At 46.3% G+C, this 20,247-nt stretch overlaps 1 long non-coding RNA gene across 2 annotated transcripts; it reads left to right on the top strand.

The window, feature by feature from the left end:
- The first annotated feature begins 262 nt into the window (after positions 1-262).
- On the top strand, positions 263-2,027 carry LOC134863495 (uncharacterized). Of its 2 annotated transcripts, XR_010165669.1 has the most exons (4): positions 263-302; positions 676-1,223; positions 1,685-1,829; positions 1,944-2,027. It is a non-coding gene; the product is annotated as an uncharacterized LOC134863495 (long non-coding RNA). The 2 variants fall into 2 exon arrangements; XR_010165668.1 differs by having other exon boundaries at positions 277-1,223.
- The last annotated feature ends 18,220 nt before the right edge of the window (positions 2,028-20,247 follow it).

The following is a 20,247-nucleotide window of genomic DNA, read 5'->3' as shown; positions in this document are numbered from 1 at the left end:
TGGTTACGCAGGTGACGCTCGTGATACTTTTTACAAGTCTGAAATGGCACCCCTAAGGTTAAAACGGTCCAAAGTGTGGCTTCATTTCACATTACATAAGGATGGCAACAGGGCGTTTTGCAACCACTGCAAATTGTTGAAAACATCGGCGGGAGGGAATACTTCAAATATGCATAAACATCTGCGCACACAACACGGGATAAACTTTAACGAGTGTCGCGTTTTTGATGCCCTTCGGAGTGACAGCATCCAAGCTTCTACGACCGTGACCTTGGGGGCTAACACCGAAGGCAACTCTGGTGGTAAGTAGCTATCCCACTGACTAATCCTTAATGTGATTCCTAGTAAATTATGTACCACGCCATTTCTGGAAATAAACCCATTTCCTACCTCTCCTTGGGGTAATTAAGGGAGTTTATGTTTCTGGTTAATCAAGCCGTTCCTTGCTAGCATGTTTAATTAGCTTACTTGATGGCAAGGCATCCGTAGTTCTAGGGAAGAATTCTAGCTGTTGCTATGTAGCTAATGAAACATGCTAGTAAGTTGCGCCGCCGATTCAGGGAGCCAGAGAAAGGTGACGCTCATTTATTTAAATCAAAGGGAGGTGGGAAATTAGTTTATTTCCCGAAATTGTACAGTATTGCTTTTTCATCAAACGAATGCCTTCTTCGTTAGATTTAGAACAAGATGATGACCGGGACGAGACGGGTAGTCTGGCTGACTCAGAGGCTAGCAGCACTTGCTCCCGTTTACCTCTGGCTTCTATTTTCGTCGAGGCAGGCAGAAATAAAATGTCCCAGGCAAAGGTAGAAGAATGTCACCGGGCAGTTACCAAATTTGTTGTTAAGGGTTTGCACCCATTTTCTACAGTAGACGCCCCTGAATTTCGGTAGGTGAATGTGAGGTTGTTGTCAGATTATCAAATGTCAGATTAGAATAGAATAGAATAGAATATTTTCCTCCTCATTAAACAGATGTTTACACTCATTCATTTTCATATGTTTTCTAGGGAGATGACAAAGGTTCTCAATCCAAAATACAAAGCCCCCAGCAGGGAAAGCTTAACCAACCACTTAATCCCTGCTTGGTATGGTGTGGAAAAGGGAAATGTGATCTCTGAACTGAAAACAGTGTCAAAGGCAGCTATCACGGCTGATGGGTGGACAAGCTTTTGTCAGGATCATTATCTCACGGTTACTCTGCACTACGTGAGCAATGGCCAGGTAAAGGAAAAGGTCCTAAAAACCAAAGCCATGTACCAATCTCAGACAGGCTCAGCTGTAGCAGAGGAGATTGATTACATTTTAGAAGAATATGGTGTACGGGAAAAGGTTGTGGCAGCAACTGTAGACAATGCAGCGAACATGGATGTAGCCATCAAACAGCTGCAAATTGTCAAATTTCCATGCTTCGCTCATACGCTGAACCTGGGAGCGCAAAAGCTGTACAACTGCACTGCCATATCCAATTGGGCAGCACGAGTTCGAGCAATTGTTGTCTGGATGAAGAGGTCCCACATGGCAAAAGTTGTTCTTAAAGAGAAACAAGACTTGCTCAGTAAGATACTCTCCTTACAGTACATTGCAAGCATTATACTATATGAAAATATACATGTATAGGTATGTGTATGTAAATTATTAGATAATAAATATTTACATTGTGTTGTGTATATGTGAACCCTCAGAGCTGCCCAAGCACATGCTCCTCCTGGATGTAAGGACCAGATGGAATTCCCTCTATTTGATGATGGAGAGATTCACCGAGCAGTTCCCTGCTATCCAGGCTGCAGCCATAGATCCACGCATAAGAAGGCCCATGGAGAAGGAAAGGTGATATATATTTTAAATGATAATATGACTTAAACTTTTTTTTAAACTTTGACTGGTTTTGTTTTTGTTTATTTGTGCTACATACATCTTTTTCTGTTTTTATTTACATTGTAGGTTGGACAGAATAGGCAACGAGGACTTAAGGAAAGCAGAGGAGTTTGTGCATCTCATGCGGAAGCATTACACCTCCACACTGGCCATCTCCAGCGACAAAAGTGCAACCTGCGGTGAGATTTTGCCCATCTTGCAGAAGCTGGAGCAACAGTACACTGTGCAGGAAGGTGACTCTGCGTTCACAAGGAGCATCAAGGAGAACATTTGGAAGGATCTCTCCAAACGCTACCAGGTAAGCACAACTACATTTAATCTTACCTTGATGCTTTAGGCCAATTTGTACCACTAGTCTAATGTCATCCTATCCTCCTTTTTGAAATTGAAGGGAACTGACATTCAGAGATTCCTGGAGGAAGCCACCATCTTGGACCCCAGATTTAAATACAAAGTGAAAAGTGATGCAGTCTGGGACAGGATCAGGGAAGCTGCAATAACAGCAAATACAGTGGCAGCAAGATGAGGTATTTTAATTTCTGTTTAAATTCTGTTTGTCTTATCATTGCATTTGATTCCATTGTGAGTGAGACCTTCTACGGCTCTGTGTTAAAAGTTATTAATGTGTTTACATCACTTCTCAAGCTCCCAGGGGAAGGAGAGACACAGAGGGAAGGCTGCGAAGATGGGGAGGAGGAAGAAGTAGAGGAACACTATGTAAGTTAACTCATTCATTTGTAATGACCTTTGGATGCTGTTTTGTCATGATTATTGACTTATATATGTTTTTGTTTTTTTTACTTCATGTTCATTTAATTTCAGGCACTGCCACCACCATCAAAAAAGACAGCCTTGGAAGAACTATTCGAGGAGGAGGACAACGAGCTGCAGTCAATCCGTGAATCACAGCCCCGTCTTTCCCTGGCTCAGAAGGTGGATCAGGAAATCCAGTTCTATAAAAGCCTGCCCTCCATCCCCTGCAGGATAGCGCCGCACTGTGGTGGTGGAACAAGCAGGATACGCTGCCCTTGCTATCTGGACTGGCTGAAAACTACCTCTGTGTGCAGGCTTCCTCCACCCCATCTGAGAGGGTGTTCTCCACGGCTGGAGACACCATAAGCCCCGAAAGATCCCGTATCCTTCCAGAAAAAGCAGATATGCTCATATTTCTGCAAAAGAACTGTTAATTTTCCCTACTACTACTTGAGTGCACACACACACACACACTCACACTCACACTCACACACACACACACACACACACACACACACACACACACACACACACACACACTGTGCTTGTGATTACATTGTTCTTGTAATTACATGATTCAGTATTTGTTATTTGTTACATTTTCTTGTACAGAAAAGCAGATATGTTCATCTGCAAAAGAACTGTTAATTTTTTTTACACACACACACACACACACACTACTTGAGTGCGCGCGCACACACACACACACACACACACACACACACACACACACACACACACACACACACACACACACACACACACACACACACACACTTGTTATTAGAGATTAATAAGTAACTGTCACAATAGAATATTTTTCATTAAAACAAAGATAAATGTTACATCAAACTGTTTATTCTCCTTTTTCCCCCAAATTGGAATCGATAAGAGAATCGATAAGGAATTGAATCGTTTCACAGAATCGATAAGGGAATCGGAATCGTAAAAATCTTATCAATTCCCATCCTAGCGACGCCTCAGGGGATTGCTCAGCGGCCGGCTGTCGGGCCCCGCAACTCGGCTATTGGCGCTTCCCCACCGACGCCTGCTGATGAGGCGACCTCTGTCCTCACTGTTCCTACGGGTGCCGACGCTGCCCCAGCCGATTCGGCCGGGCCGCGTGAGGAGGCCGCCTGCACGTTACGAGCCCGAGTCTGGCAGCTGGATACGGGATCTAGACCGTTAACCTATTCCGGCCCATAGCTTTCCGGTCTGGGGGGGATGAAGAGTTTATCGCCGGCCACTAGAGGGCAGTGTCACTGCTGTCGCTGCCCGGTTATGCCGTGCTCTGACCCGGTAGTGCTGAGCGGCCATTTTAGTTCAAACATTGTTCATTCACTCTGCCTCGAGTTGAGACGTTCGTCCACTCATTCATGTAAGACTGTTTCCACTATTATATTATACTATATATATATTATACTGTTATACTACTATACTCTGTTTCGTGGTATATATTTGTGTTGATTAAATTGCATGGATGTAATACTTTGTCAGCTTATCTTGCTGCATTACTCTGTTTCAGGGTGTCGTCATCCTTGTCAATAAATTACCGAAACTGACACTGAGGAGTGTGTTTCTTCATTTAGCTAACATGCTTTTCTAACAGTAGGCTAATGTTAAGCTGAGTTAACGTTAACATAGCTTACACAATATTTTGTAATGTATTAAAACAGCAAACAAAGCAATTAACTACTTTTGATTTAAGTAATTGTACTGGAAATGCAACTAAACTGAGCAAATGAAGCATATTTTGAAATGCTTACCGTGTACGTGTCCGCAGACTTGACTTGCTCTCACTAATGCAAAGCGTTCTGGCTCCGCTCTGGCTGTTTCTCTAACCGTCAGCGATGAGAAAAAAGGCGCATCCGATGTGTGGATCCGCCTGGGATCCGTAGCAGGTCCGCTGTTTGACGGGGCGCTGTCCGAGGCTACGTGCACAAACCTAAGGAGTTCTACTTCCGGCGCCTTGAGTGTACGCGTACCCATTTCCGGTTCACTGCAGTTTTTGGTTTTGATCGTGAAAAGATGGCATATTTCACCTGGTGTCTACAAGGTCTCCCAAAGGTTGACGTGAATGTCGTCCACAGGATTGTCGACCACTGTTCACCTGCACCCGGTTGTAAGCGTGAAAAGGGATTTAAACTGTACATATCAAGTTACATCCACAACTTTGAAGGTAAGTCAAGCTGTTTGCGTTACCTAACGTCTCAGCTGTCAGCTCAGCTGTTAACCTTAGCAAGCTACATTGAATATCTAGCAGCTAAATACTTCTAAATCAAATCGCGTAAATGTACTAAATACTTTTAAGTGTTATTCAATACGTTGTTATGTTGATACGATTAGCAACTGGTTGTGTGTATTTTAATTTCGGTGTTGTATTTCCCCTCAGTGTCCAGGAAAGATCCAGTGACAGGAGTAGTGTGTGTGAGGGCGTTATGTCATCCGTCAATGGACAAGTCAAAACCACCTCACAGTTTGAGTGTAGGATGAATGTAGCGTTAAGGTAGTTACCCATGTTCCTGGTTAACCGTGTTATTTTGGTTCTTTGCTCTCTAGGTTAACCAATTCACACTATAATCTACCAGTGTATGCTGACGTTCCTACTGTGTTTTCACTGATAGCAACCAGTGGTGTAGTATAGTTTGCTTTCCCATGTATGCTGAACATCCCAGCTAGGTAAAATACATAAGATATGTCTAAAAGTTTATTTGAACCTGTGGAGTCTAGCTAGGTATACTGCATTTTTTAAGTGGGGATAATATGTGTACCTGCAAATCAAATAGACTGTATCACTGACAACATCAACACAGAACAAATCTAAAGAAAAAGATTATTAATCCCTTTTTTTTTACATCTTGCTACAGGTGGGGCTGAAGGATTCAATTCCTGTAGAGCTGGTCCATCACAGCTGTACATGTGTAGCTGGATCAGTGTTGTGTAACCATTGTTTGGCTCTACTTTTCCAGTCTGCACATTATTCACAGCTTGACATTCCAGTTGTTCCACCAGTGCTGAGCTGTACGGAGAGTGAACAACAGTGGTACAAGCCAAGAACCATGGCAAGTCTCGGAATAATGTAACTATAATTACAATACATCTACCCACCGACATCATAAGCTCATCCCTGCTATTTGTGACCTATATTCACAGGGTAATAAACCAGGTCCCATCGAAAAGATGGCTGTGATGTCTGCCAAACCAAAGCAGAGGACCATGGCCGAGGGAGTAAGGTGAGAATTTGTTTTCTAGTTAGTAGCCTTTAATTAATTTGTTAGGCCTACTTTTCTCAACCAATCAAGAAAACTGTAGTTTTGCTATGTTTAGTTATTACATGATGGATCTTACTGATGTTTATCCAATTTTCATATAGGTCCACACTGTACAAAGCCACCAGTGGAGAGTTGCTGGACCTGTCTGTTCTCAAAGTGTCAGAGATCTACAAAGAGTTCACCCCTGTTTCTGCACCAACCATTTGTACAATGGGTATCACCTGTGAGTTGCCACTGGTGAACTGAGCACTGGGTTTGGTACAAGTAGGTAGTCCTCTTTCATATCAACAACCCATGGCAAGAAGTCGCTCTGTTGCTCACCCTGATGCTCCACCACGTCCAGATTTGCCATTGGCTGGCTGCAGACTGGAAACATCGTGCTTTATGTCTGTTTTCTCTGAGCATCAACAGCTGCACTTCAAGTCACTTGAGGTTACCTGAGAAATGGCTAAGAACATAGAGGGTGCAACTAGGGGCCAAAGTGCATCTACAGACTGGCATAGACTGAGAAAACCTAGACTCACCTCATCACATTTTGGGGAAATATGCCATGCAAAACCTTGCACCTTAGAAAAGATGGCTGACCGGTTGCTCAAAGGGGTCCGTCAGACAGCAGCAATGAAGAGGGGTCTCGAAATGGAAGATGATGCCATCGAGGAGTATTGCCAACTCAAGAGGGTGAACCACTACCCTTGTGGTTTTGTTATACACCCTGACACACCCTGGTTAGGCACATCCCCAGATGGGGTTGTCTTTGACCCAACAGAGTGTTCTGAATTCGGCCTTGTGGAAATAAAATGTCCAAACATTAAAAGCTATGTGGATTATCCACATCTGAAAATGAAAGACGGCAACCTGGAATTGAAGCCAGGTCATGGCTACTACTGGCAGGTGCAGGGTCAGCTGCTCCTAACGGGGATGGAGTGGTGCGATTTTGTGGTGTTTGCGGAGGAAGACACCCTGATTCAAAGAATATACAGGGACAGTGATGTGATACAAAAAATAAGAGAGAGAGCAGACTTCTTTTTTTTCTACACATACCTACATAAATATCTGTTGTATGATCAGCAAACAATGAATTCTTAGAAATGTCTTGTTCTGGTTGATTTCTCATTATAATGTGAGGCCTTCAAGTGGGTTGTTTTAAGTTTATTTATGGAGTTGTAAAATGTTTAGGATTGACCACTTCACTTAAAGTGTACACACCAATGTATTGCTAGATTTTAAACCAATATTCAATATGTGTGAGGACCACTTGAGGGAAATGAAGGGAAATAAAGTTGATATAGATTTCAAATAAATAATTTAATTAAAATACAAGTCAGTATATGTAAGGCAAAACAAAATTGTGGTGTGAATCAGTATATTGTTTGTCAAATAAATAAAAGAGGAGCAGACAGCCATGAAGCAAACAGTCAAATTTCTACCTGGCAATTATGTTTTCTCCATTCTTTAACCAGAGGTCCATTTTGGTAGTTGCACAAGATGCAAGCTACGGTGAAAAGCTGGTTAATGCTCCCACAAATCGACAAAGGGATTACAGTATCAAAAAGTTTGTTTTCTTTGACCCGCCTTATTAGCCTCTCGACGTGAACTCGCAGCCGTGCGATTGACTGTGTCTCCAGGATGTCCTGTGCTGCCATTTGCTCCTTGTTGGAGCGGAAGGCAGGCCTGTGCAGTTTTCCTGCCTAAAGATTGTCCACCCTGAAGCCCTTGTCCACCATCACAGCCATGTCAGGGGAGAGGAGAGGTATGATGCCTGACAGTCTAAAGAGCTCACGATCACTGATAGAGCCCCCATAGAGCGCAGAAACAAATGTCAGAGGACCATGTGGTGCCATTCCAATCATGGCCTTGAAGGTACAGTGCGATTTGTAATGTGAATACACCTCACTCTGTAGCACAAGTGAGGATGGAGTTTGGCACTGCAGCTCTGTGCAGTCAACAATGACCTGAGTGTCTGCATATTCCTTGAACTCAGGAGTTAAGTTGGCTTTTATCTCCTCAGGGGTCCTCCAGATACACACAGCTCCCAGTATGCAGTATAGAAAGTTGGCCCAGGTTGTGATGATCCTGCTGGCTGTTGTTCGATGGATGTGAAATTGGTGGCCAAGCTCTCTCTGTGTGCATCCAGTTGATCAATAATTTAGAAAAAGAAATAGCTCATCTATTGGCAGCAACTTGGTTGATTTGTGGGATGTTTTCTTCTCTGCCACACAGACCGATGTTTCTTTGGCACTTGTCACACGGATCATCCTTGATGTTGCTGGCTCGATGAGCCTCCAGAATGCCATCAGGTGGTCATAAGAATGGAATCTTTCAAACAAAATACAAAAAAATAACATTGTTAGTCATGGTGGACTAATTTAGTTACACAAGGTCAATTATCCTACTTTACTACTACTAATTTACATGAAGAGAAGACTTAACGAATGGCTGTGCCTAAACATCTGACTGAGTGCTGTAGGTAGTACATTTTCCGGCCTAATCATATCATTAATCATAAATGACAGTAATTTTACTTTTGATATTTGACACTTGAAGAAAAATACTCTTGTGGCACTGTGGTTAAATTAAAATACTCTTGTAAGGTGGTCTTTTACCGGAGACATATTTAACCATGTGTAGCCCATCTTGACTTTCACTCAAGTATAGGACTTGTGTGATTGTTAGTCTATCAATGTTAAAATGTAGGCTACCATCTAGTAGCATCTACCAGCTACATGATTCAAAGAGTCTGGTATTAGCAGGCTAGTTAATATGGTACAAGACATGTATTTAAGTGCTGTGTCATATGATAATATCAGTATCAGCTTTCTGCAATCCAAAACAACCTTAATTACGATTTACCTGGTATAAAATCGGATGTCCTCGTCCGACCCGGCATATCGCCTCAATCCGAAACAACTCAGCAGCTGGAGAGCCTCAATTTGCAGCTCCATCTCCTTCATTTTCTGGTGAAGACTTTCATTCTCCTCGGCCAACTGATCCGCGATCATAGCTGTTGTTTGAGTTAAACAATAATCATGATCCGGTGCGAGGGGAGCCACCTCCATCTCTTCTGGGTCGACAAGAGGAGGGCTCTCAGCTCTGTGTCTCCGCTCCCACACGCTCGCCCTCGGTGTTGGTACTTGAAAGTTATTCCAAGCAAAAAGAGCAGGGACGGTCCCTTTCTTCAACCTCCTCAATTTCCCCGGATTGACAACAAAATCGTCCTTTATGAAATGCCTGCTGCAAACACGAGTAACCTTGCTTGGTATGAAGTCGTCCCGCCGTACCTTCACCATCCATTCGGCTCGCACAGACACATCAACCGGAAAGCTATGGAAGCTAATAGTACTATTGTACCGAGACGAATTTGTACAAAGGGGTACACAACAATGTAGGGCCGACTTTTTGACTCGTTGATACGACATCCTTCTCTCTTTTATCCGAAATCCGCTCATTGTACTACATTTTACTCTATTACTCAGCAACTTGAAACTAGCATCTCCGGGAAATCACCACAACAACACGACCTACCGGAAGTTGTCGAGCGTACACGCAACATACGGAAGTTAGCCGGAAGTTCCATTGTGCTCGTAGCCTTATAGGCGCACTGGGAACAAGGTTGTGTTTTCTGCTAATCAAATGTCCTTATTGTCTTAGGAATAGTTGTACTCTGAGGCAGTGGCGGCTGGCCAATAGAGGGCGCTAGGGCGCCGCCTCACCACTCACCTCTCACCACATTTCCTTGAATAAGACATAAAAAAAATTAAATTAAAATGAAATAATAAAATAAAAATATTTCGAAATATTTGTATATATTTTTTTAGATGTGCAAGATAAATATTTCATAGTTAATGATGAGTAAAGTTGTTTCGTTCGTTGACATTGTCTGATTGGTGACGTATTTCCGCCCTGGGGCGCAGGAATCTTTGCCCATAGACTCTCGTTAAAAGTTGTACATGCGCAGTAGCTCCTCTTCAATACAAGAGATAGGACGATGTTGGGGCGCACCTCTCCTGCTGCATGCAGCTGGATTTGGCGGCGGGGCTGACGTCACAGCCTTCTGTCATAAAGTATGTGTATTGTCCATGTTATATATGATATATATTATTTAAATATATAGATATAGAGATATATCTAGATAGAGAGATAGATATAGAGATAGATAGATATTTATTATATATGTATATTGGCCCTCTGTATAGTAATATAGCACATCTGTATATTTGTTCATACTACATCTGTTTATACTATGCCAATTATTCCCACCTCTTTATACTGCCCTTATCTTTACATAATCACTCTTAACTGCATACTGTACATACTCTATATATCACACTTGTTTCTCTTTGCACTTCTATCTATCTATCTATAATATTGTTTTTGTTGTTTTCATTTATGTAAATACACTCGTTTGATATCTTAGTACATGTATGCATGCTTTTTTTTTTAAATGTTATACATTTTGGAGTTATAGCCCCCCTGGAGAAAACTCCACCAGCCGCCACTGCTCTGAGGAGAGAGCTGCAGAATCGGTTGGGCCGGAGCTCTATTAATCCGTTACTGCATAATTTACTGTCCGACACTGGTTCAAGCTCTCATCTTTCTCTGTATTCCAGCCTTACTTAAATTCATCACAAATGCAACTTCATCGGCCTCACTATACGAGGCATGTATTGTTCGCGTTGTCTCCATTCTTTGTCTAATTCTCAAGCATGTCTCTGCAGGAATCCGTGCTGCCCGTTAAGGTAAATTCCTATGTCAAATGGTTCGATCTCCCTAATCTTATTCCCATTGACTCTTTTTTGGGGCGTTTTCCTATATTCTCAAGGCTGCATTTCCCCCTTAAAATATACGATATCAGGATCAGGGTCTAATCGCCAAAGACTAAAACATTTCTATCACGTGGCGTATGTGTCAATAAATGTTCTTTAAACAAACATGAAGCCTCTCCCGATTTAAATAGTGTTACCACGAAGGTCCACTTGCGTAAATTTGCATTATAATTAGCCATGTTCTTCTTTTTATGGCAAAGGGAGTATGTTTTCTAGAAGCAATAGACACAGGTCTATTGCTTCTAGAAAACAATGGCTATTTGTTTGATGGGAAAACAGGCTTTTGGACAAATGGGATTTTTTTTCAGAGGATTGGGGTTGCGAAATAATGACTGTTGGACCAATGTATCAATGGCATGAGGAAAGAACAGAAAAATAAGAAAGAAAAACATAAAACAAACCTAAAATAAAAACTCTGAAAGTAAAGATAAACTCTTAATTTAATAATGCTGTTAGACATATCAACATGCATTGTGACGCAAGACTAGACAGAGCAAGGGCACCGTGCAAGTTGAAAGATTTAGGTAGTCATGCTAAAAAAAAAAGCAGAGGTGGGAGAAGTACTCAGATCTTGTACTTGAGTAAAAGTAGAAGTACCAGAGAGTAGGAATATGCTGTTACAAGCTAAAGTCCTGCATTCAAAATGTTCCTCCAGTAAAAAAAGTATCAGCATCAAAATGTACTTAAAGTAGAGACAGTAGTTTGTAGTAGTAGTAGTAGTAGTTTGAATGGCTTTGTATACTGCAGGGTAGCTGCTGGATTTACTCCAGGTGAACTAAAGTCTAATTCAAGGGCTGATCATATTTACCATCATTAATCCAAATATGTAAAGTAACTAAAGGGATTAAATACATTTAGTGGAGTAAAAGTGCACCATTTACCTCTGAATTGTAGTGGAGTAGCAGAACAAAGTAGCTTAAAATGGAAATAATCAAGTAAAAGTACCTCAAAGCTGTACTCAAGTACAGTACTTCAGTAAATGTACTCTGTTTTTTACAGGATCAAGTTTTTAACCTAAACCTTTTAAGGGCCAACCGTGAAAGTGGAAGCTAAAAAAAAAAAAAATGGGGCAAAGAAAGAACCGAGGACGAGAACAAGTTGGAAATCCGGAATCAGTCCAAGGGACAAAGGTCTGCTTTTGGACTTGTTTAATGGCTAATCCCTGGATTTCTTTGCTCCCTGAACCTTGTTTTGTGTTACAGCGAGTGAAAAAGCGTGAGGATTTATAATCCCGTGCAGGCTAAAGGGTGGCCAATTGGGCACACGGGAGAGATGAGGGTTATCTTTAATCATCCTGCAGTCTCAGTCCCTTGCTTGGGATGACAGGACTTTAAATGAAGTAAGGGAGGAGAGTGGGAAGAACAGATTTTATACTGGGTGTAAGTGAGGCCACAGGTAATGGTCCAAGAACTAAAGGGGCCAGGGTCAGGAAGTATGGCCATTAAACAATCTGTTTTCTTATCCAATAATCCTTTTTTCCAACAAGAGTCAAGCCAATTTATTCTCTCAAATCTCTTTGATAATCTGCTGGCCTTTCATGTCAAACTCTCCTTTCCATTTGAATGCCCTGAAACACTCTCCCACTCGACCTGTTAGCATCTCAAGGGGAGCTCAGAGTTTGTTTTTGTAATATCAAAGGTTGTGTTTGTACGAATGTGTAGATGTAAGAGAGAATAGGCAAATGAAAATAATAATTCTCAAACAACAACAGCAATAGTTTCCATGGGAACTATTTCTTTGGCAGAAAGAAGGCTACAGTAGTTTTAATTAATACCGTCCACAGGAAGGTCTGTGAGTTTCTCTAAATAACCGCCTTTAGGACACACAATGTTCATTCAAATCTGTTCACTTACATTGAATTGGGGTTAGTGCAGAGTTTTTGTTGGTCATAATAATAACCTTGGTCATAATAAGTCAAAATGAAGTATAAAAATTGATAAACTGAAATGTTGACTTTAATTAAATGTATTGTGTCAACAAATTACTCATAACTGTAATAGGTTAGTAGAACCTAAATGAAATTAGGTTCAACTTAATATTATTGCTTTCAATTAATCTAATATAATTGTGTTAACATTGGTAGACGTAATACTTAAATTAAACTTAATTACAGTCAACTTTTGTTTTTTTCAGTGAATAAAAGACACAACCATTAAATGGAAGATAAGAAGGTAAAGTTGGACAAATCCAAGTCGATTAAATTGTAGATTTTCAGTCCAATGTGATTCTAAAATCAACATTTTCAGAAATATGCTTTTCACTTTCTTATCAATATATTTGAGTTAGAATAAGAAATATTTTGATAATAAGGATTTTACTGCAGAATATTTTCTTCCCTTTTTAAATATGCAGCCTTTGAAATGCTTTTCTTAATAGTTTATTTTTTGGAGATTCTAGCAATTGTTTACGACTGCAATATTTCTTATTATGGCTTTTTGAAGGTGGAAGAAGGACCTAAGGGACATTATGTATATTGTTCTGCCCTTTATATAAATTTCTAATATATACCGGTATGTCATATATGTGTCTACTTGACTGTGTTTTGGCGGCACCTAGTGGTGGTTAAGTAGCACTACTGCATTGTTTGTCAATTGCTGCTGCTGCCGGTCCCTGCTTGTTTCATTCTGAGTGCAGTTCACGTCTAAGCTTGGTTGTTTTATTAATGGACGTTCTCCTCTGCAGAAGTTGTGCTTTATATTTCCTGTTGGCTCACGGATCGTCTGTGAGTGTAATTGTCAGACAAACTGTGGTGTCATAAGGAACATATTGTTTGCTAGATGTTGATTGTTTAAATACAATGACAATTCAGAGTGGCTAAGCTAATTAGCGGCTAGGCTAATTACCATATCGGTTTTCCGGTGCCGTAGCTTATTGTGTAGGGTATTTTGTTTATTTAACTCGTCAGCCGGGCAGTTCATAACAGTTTCGATTTCTGTATTATGTTTACAATTTCACCAATTCATTAAACTTCAGTAAAGCTGACATCTGCCGGAGTTTCTTTGAAAGCGTTTAACGGGATGGTTAGCTAGCTCGGTGCTAGCGAGACCTTCACATATGCTGTAATTCAAGCTGATCATTTTTATACGGATACCTTGTGGTATCACAAGAAGCAGAAAAAAAAGGAAAAAAATCAAATAACTGAAGAAACACACTCCTCAATGTCAGTTTCAGTAATTTATTGACAAGGATGACGACACCCTGAAACAGAGTAATGCAGCAAGATAAGCTGACAAAGTATTACATCCATGCAATTTACTCAACACAAATATATACCACGAAACAGAGTATAGCAGTATAATATATATATAGTATAATATAATAGTGGAAACAGTCTTACATGAATGAGTGGACGAACGTCTCAACTCGAGGCAGAGTGAATGAACAATGTTTGAACTAAAATGGCCGCTCAGCACTACCGGGTCAGAGCACGGCATAACCGGGCAGCGACAGCAGTGACACTGCCCTCTAGTGGCCGGCGATAAACTCTTCATCCCCCCCAGACCGGAAAGCTATGGGCCGGAATAGGTTAACGGTCTAGATCCCGTATCCAGCTGCCAGACTCGGGCTCGTAACGTGCAGGTGGCCTCCTCACACGGCCCGGCCGAATCGGCTGGGGCAGCGTCGGCAGCGTCGGCAGCGTCGGCAGCGTCGGCGGCGACTGCGGCACCGGGAGCGGTGCACCCAGGAAGGCACCTGTAGGACCAGTGAGGTCAGAGGACGCCTCATCAGCAGGCGTCGGTGGGGAAGCGGCACTAGCCGGGTCGCGGGGCCCGACAGCCGGCCGCTGAGCAATCCCCTGGGGCGTCGCCCAGCCCGGGTGGATAGGTGGGGGCTGATGACCCAGGGCAGCGGGCGGCGGCGACGGGGCCGCCAACTGCTCACGGGTGCAGGGTGTGGCCGGCGTGTAGGCACGGAGGAACCGCCGGTTGCGCAGTGTCAGACGTCCCGAACCGTCAACCCTGACCCGATACTGGTCGTGGCCCGGCGACTCCACCACGATCCCTGACCTGTCCCATTTGTGGGGGCTCGGGCCTTGCTGGTTCTGGAGGAATACCCTTTCGCCGAGTGCCAATGGGCGGAGCGGTCTCGAGTGAGTCCCCAGAGACTCGGTGGTACGGGACATACGGGTCCGAAGGGCGTCCTCCCTCACGCCATAGCAGGCGGATATGCGGGTTCGAGAACTTCTCGAGGCGGTTCACGAAGGAAAGCGAGCCACGAAGGGGGCGGCCGAAGATGATCTGTGCTGGTGAGAGGTCGCAGTCGGGGTCAGGCGTGTTACGCAACTGCAGCATAGCGCGCAGGAAGCGGTCCTGATCAAGGCTGCCCGACGGGCCGGTGTTGGACATCAAGAGGCGCTTAGCAGTCTTAACCGCAACCTCCGCCCTCCCATTCGACTGCGGAAAGCTAACGGAAGACACACGGTGTTTGACGTGCCATAAGCGGAGGAAGTCCTCAGTGTGGCTCGCCTTGAATTCCGGACCACCGTCGCTCGAGAGCTCCTCCGGTACGCCGAAGGTGGCGAAGAACGACCGGAGGTGTTGGACCAGGCCAGCTGAGCCCGCCAGGGCAGTACCCGCCGTAGAGCTCAGGACCTCTACCCAGCCCGAGAGCCGATCCCCGACAACTAGGAAGTGACGGCCCCCATAGTCGAAGAAGTCAGCAAACACCGCCTCGAATGCCGTGGACGGGGGTGAGGACGGCCGGGGGGGTGTAGCCGCCTGTGACGGAGCATTGCGGTTGCAGTCTGCACACCCGTCCCTGGTGGCCTGAATGTCCCCGGACATCCCGGGCCAGTAAACTATGGCTCGGGCATGCTGCCCCATAGCTGAGGTCCCCTGGTGAGCGGCATGGAGATGCCGAAGGACCCTCTCACGGAGGGACGGGGGAACCACGACGCGGTCCCGATAGAGCAGGACGCCGTCCTGGGCGTAGACGGACTCACAGACCGATGACAGACTCGCCAGGGCAGGGTCGTTAACGTCAATCCCACCCTCCTGCTCGATGAGTTGGAGGAGGTGGCCGAGGCATCCATCAGCCGCTGTTTCCCGGGCGAGGAGGGGCCAAGAGACTGCTCCGAGCTCCGGTGCGTCGTCGCGGATGGAGGCCATGAGTGCTGACTCCACGGCGTCAGGTCCCCTGCGTGAAGTACCGCATCTGTTCCAGGCCCCAGGCCACAGCTAGGGCCTCTCCCTCGACAGCCGCATAGCGCTGCTCCGCAGGGGACAGGAAACGCGAACCCGCGAGGGTGACCCTCCACCCTCCTGGACAGCAGTCCGGTATGCCCGAGGCACAGTGACAATGTTGCTGGAGCAGGAAGTAACCAATGCCACGCATGGACCAGTCAGGGCGGAGGCAGGTACGCTTCTGCATGTCGTAGATCTCCACGCCCTCGCGGATGGCCTCCATTATGGCCTGTTTGGACGTCTGGAAGGCCTCCTCCAGAACGGGGGACCATAGGAACACACAGCGTGGGCTGAGGAACGGCTTAAATGGAGCCATCGTGTCACGCAACTGGGCATAGTTAGCCACCTGGTTGACAAGGCCGAACCAACTCCTGATGTCCGTCGTGGAGCCTGGGGTGGGGAAGTCCCGGATGGCGTCCAAGTATTTCGGGAGCGGTTCGATGGTAGATTCCGACACCCTGAAGCCAGCGAAGTCGACGCACCTCTCCGCGAACTGAAGCTTGTCCGGATTCAACACGATGCCCGACCGGCCGACACGCGTCAGGAAGTCGATGGTCCTCCACCAGTGTTGCTCCAGGTCGGTGTCATAGTGGATGGTGTCATCCACACAACGTTCCTTGCGTTCATAGTCCGAGAGGACGGCGTCAAACCGACGGTTGTAGCCATCCCCTGACGACAGGAAACCCTGTGGTGCCCTGGTGTAGCGCCAACGGCCGAAGGGCGTGATGAAGGTAGTGAGGTGGCGATCCGACTCACGCAGGGGAACACTGTGGTAGCCGTTCCAGGCGTCCGTGACGGTCTTCCAGGTGCCCTTCGGGACGCGGCGTGCGAGGTGGAACGGGGACTCAGTGGCGAAGGTCTCACGTTGGCAGAACTTGTTGAGGGGGGAGAGGTCCACGGTCCTGCAGGGGGGAACCGTCGTGCTTCCGAGTGACTACCATACGATGGCACGCGTTCAATGACCCCAAGGGCTTCGTCCCGCAGGAGGTCATCATGAACCCTCGCTGCCAGTGTAGAGGCACCGTAGCCGCGGTGTGGCATGCCTTAGGCGTAGCTGCGGGGTCCACGTGCATCTCGATAGGTGGCCCCTCCATGCATGGTAGTGCCCGATGGGGGCAAGTATTGAATGTTGATGAGGCATATCTCCCGAGTAGCCAACCTTTCATCCGGTTATTGTTCTCTGGCGTACAAGGGAACGGCAGTACTGCGGGGCGCGCTGGGGGGACAGTGCGCTGAGGACATGAGCACTGGGCGTCCCGGGGGTCACTTGGCCCCACGCAGCCGCCGTTGGTTGACCTCGTCGCATTGATGGACAGGGGCTGGACTGGCGTGTCAGCCGTGTCAGGGCTACGCCTGTCCTTGGGCCCCCCTGCAACGTCGTCTGACGGGAAGTTAATGGGCAAGAGGCCGAGGTTGAGCAACGACTCGTAGGAGAGGTACATGGCCCGGACTGAGCTGCTCACGTATACCATGGAACGGCAGGATGTAGTACGCCCCCGGCTGCAGGTCGTCGAGAGCCTAGCGAAGAACGCTCCCTCGATGGCTATAGGGGAGCGGTTGGCGGCCGACAGGCTGAGGCTGACGGGTCGCAGGTCGTCCCGCGCGAAACCGCAGGCCAGGAACTCCTCCAGAGACCAAAGGTCCGACTGCGCGCCAGTGTCCGCGACGGCGGATATTCGAGCTCCGTCGGCCGAGCTCCGGTTGCTGGTGCCATCCCTCAGCCCGACTGGTATGTCCATCGAGATGGTGATTAATGCCCGGGGGTGGTCTCTCAGCCTGGCTCGCCTCCATTCGCCCTTGGAGAAGATGTGGTGCTCGAGTCTGATAGGTGCAGGCCTGTCGACACAGCCGTGCGACGTAAGGGCGCGGCGTCGGCGAAGGCTCCCGCGACGTCGGCCAGGGCTGGCTCCAGCTTGCACCGACGAGAGCTGGGACACCAGCTCCGACCCCATGGCGGCCTGTTGACTGTCGAATGACGGCTGTTGACGCCTCTGTCGTCGGCAGGCCCTGTAGCAGCCGATGCACACCTGGTGAGGCTTAGGATTCCACCCGCGAGGCCCCTCCGTGAAGACGTTAAAGACGCTCTTACATCCCGGGCACGAGGCACGTTTAGCCCCGTCCGCAGGGCTCGGGGCGGGGCTCGCCTGTGGAGTCGTCTTCAGGCGCCGGAATGACGACATGGCTGATAGGGAGGACGACGGGAGATCGTTACGGGCCATCTCTTTGTTCTCGACGAGTGCAATCACGTCGTTAACTGGCTTGACCAGGACGTCAGTTGTCCCCAGCGGCTCGCGGCGTATGTCCGAGTCATAGATGCCATTGAGCAGCACATCGCGGTCGGTATAGTCCACGTCCTTACCACACTCGCATACCGCATTATATGCGCATGTCTCTGCTTTACCCCGCACTCTGGCAGCGAATGCGCGGAATGCCTCGTCGCGTTCCTGGCGTAACTGAAGTAGTTCGGTGCGCAGGACGCATGTAGCAACTGGGATGACAGCTAGGGAACGCATGACGGTGATCAGGTCTGGCAAGGGTCCAGAAGGGGCGTCGGGGACGGCTTTCAACAGGCTGTCTCCAAGTACAGGCCCAGCGCACTGAAACAGCTGGAAGGGGGCCTGTGCGTCCCCTATGCCTGAGCCAGCGCGGAATACGTTCCAACGGCGGATGAACACGTTCCATTCCTCTATTGACACGCCCACATCAACTTTGGGCCGATCGAGTCTCGGGCCATGAGGGGCTGGGGCCTGGGCTGGCGCGGCCATGACAGGCGCTGCGTGCTGGTGGCTACATCCATGAATCGTCAATATAGCAATGACGAGTGCTTCAGACAAGTCATCGGATTTGAACTCGCAGCCGGGGACAGGGCATCCAACAACGACCATGGTGTCGTCATGAAGAAACACACTCCTCAATGTCAGTTTCAGTAATTTATTGACACAGATGACGACACCCTGAAACAGAGTAATGCAGCAAGATAAGCTGACAAAGTATTACATCCATGCAATTTACTCAACCCAAATATATACCACGAAACAGAGTATAGCAGTATAATATATATATAGTATAATATAATAGTGGAAACAGTCTTACATGAATGAGTGGACGAACGTCTCAACTCGAGGCAGAGTGAATGAACAATGTTGAAACTAAAATGGCCGGTCGGCACTACCGGGTCAGAGCACGGCATAACCGGGCAGCGACAGCAGTGACACTGCCCTCTAGTGGCCGGCGATAAACTCTTCAATAACCATTATATAGTTATTGCATTCGTTCATATGTACTGTATCCAGGGTGCGATTTGTAGGGGGGGATGGTGAGGATTTCCCCCCCTCTGGTTTTCCTATCCCTACCTCTGCTAAATTATTTTTATCTCCGGTGGGGACAAGGATTTCCCCCCCTTGATAGCGATGAATGCAACTTAACTGCTAGACTACTTAAACTCTTGAAATCTAACGATCTTCAGTGTCAGAGTAGGCTATTCAGCAGCCTTCTGGCAGACTGCGCATATTTCGGAACGTCATCGAAAACAAAAACATTGTAACATTTTAGTGCGGGAACTTTGCAGGAAAAACAGCGCTGATGCAAACATGAAACGCGTTCAGAGCAGCATATCGTCCTACTTTACGGGACCAAATAATAAAACAACGAAATTAACACCTGAGAGTGATAGAGCAAGAAATTCGCTGGAGGTTGGCGTTCATGTAGGCCTGCAGGACGATTCCCAGCCACTTGATGAAAGAAACGCCGATGTTGCTAGCGACTCTGAAACGCATGTGGTAGGAGGGTGCATTGAGCCGGGGCGCTTTGCTAAATGGAGAGAGGGTCGTGAGTGGCTAGCTGTCAGCACAGACGGGTCAGTCAAGTGCCAAGCTTGTTCTGACGTCAGGGATTTAGGCCCACACACACAGGAAAGGCTTCATATAGACTCTGCCTTCATTAAAGGCATAAAAGCCAAAACGGCAAAAAAATTAAATGACAAACTCAGCAAGCACGGAAAATGTCAAAGCCATATCAAATGTATTGAAATTGTACAAAAAAGACAAGACGCCGCAATTGAAAAGGCAAATGAGAACAGTGCAGCTCTGTGGCGAAAGCATCATGAGCATAGTTTAAAAACCACAGAGTACTGCATTCGCACAGCTTACATGATCTGCTACACTGACCTGTCATTCAAAATGCAGCCTCACCTGGTTGAACTGCAACAACTCAACGATGTTAACCTCTGACAAGGCATGTCGGAATATGCTGATGTTTATTGCAGAGAAAATGACAGTGCGTCTGGTGGACTTCCTTAAAAGCTCACCCGACAAGTTCAGCATTCTCATTGATGAGAGCA

Source organism: Eleginops maclovinus, chromosome 4 (genome assembly GCF_036324505.1).
Source record: "Eleginops maclovinus isolate JMC-PN-2008 ecotype Puerto Natales chromosome 4, JC_Emac_rtc_rv5, whole genome shotgun sequence".
In the NCBI taxonomy this organism is placed as follows: Eukaryota; Metazoa; Chordata; class Actinopteri; order Perciformes; family Eleginopidae; genus Eleginops; species Eleginops maclovinus.
The sequence above is the reverse complement of the archived record's forward strand: the minus strand, read 5'-3'. Positions and strand labels throughout refer to the sequence as shown.